The following is a 252-nucleotide window of genomic DNA, read 5'->3' on the forward strand; positions in this document are numbered from 1 at the left end:
CTGTTGTCTCCAGTTTCTGACTGAGTCAGAGAAGTAGATGCTGCTGCTGCCACTGTTGATCAGAGCAATCTACTCCAGTTGTTTCCCAGCTGCCTGTCTGATCCAAGTGTTCCAGTAACGGGCATCAAACACTGCAGGTCAGTCTGTGGGATTCTCCAGGCCTTTTAACTACTGGTTCAGGCTCAGTCAGTGTTTGACCATCAGTCTGTGCAGACTGATTCATTATTAACCACTGCAGCCAAAGGATAATGT

This window comes from Cyprinodon variegatus, unplaced genomic scaffold (genome assembly GCF_000732505.1).
Source record: "Cyprinodon variegatus isolate N-32 unplaced genomic scaffold, C_variegatus-1.0 Scaffold1566, whole genome shotgun sequence".
In the NCBI taxonomy this organism is placed as follows: Eukaryota; Metazoa; Chordata; class Actinopteri; order Cyprinodontiformes; family Cyprinodontidae; genus Cyprinodon; species Cyprinodon variegatus.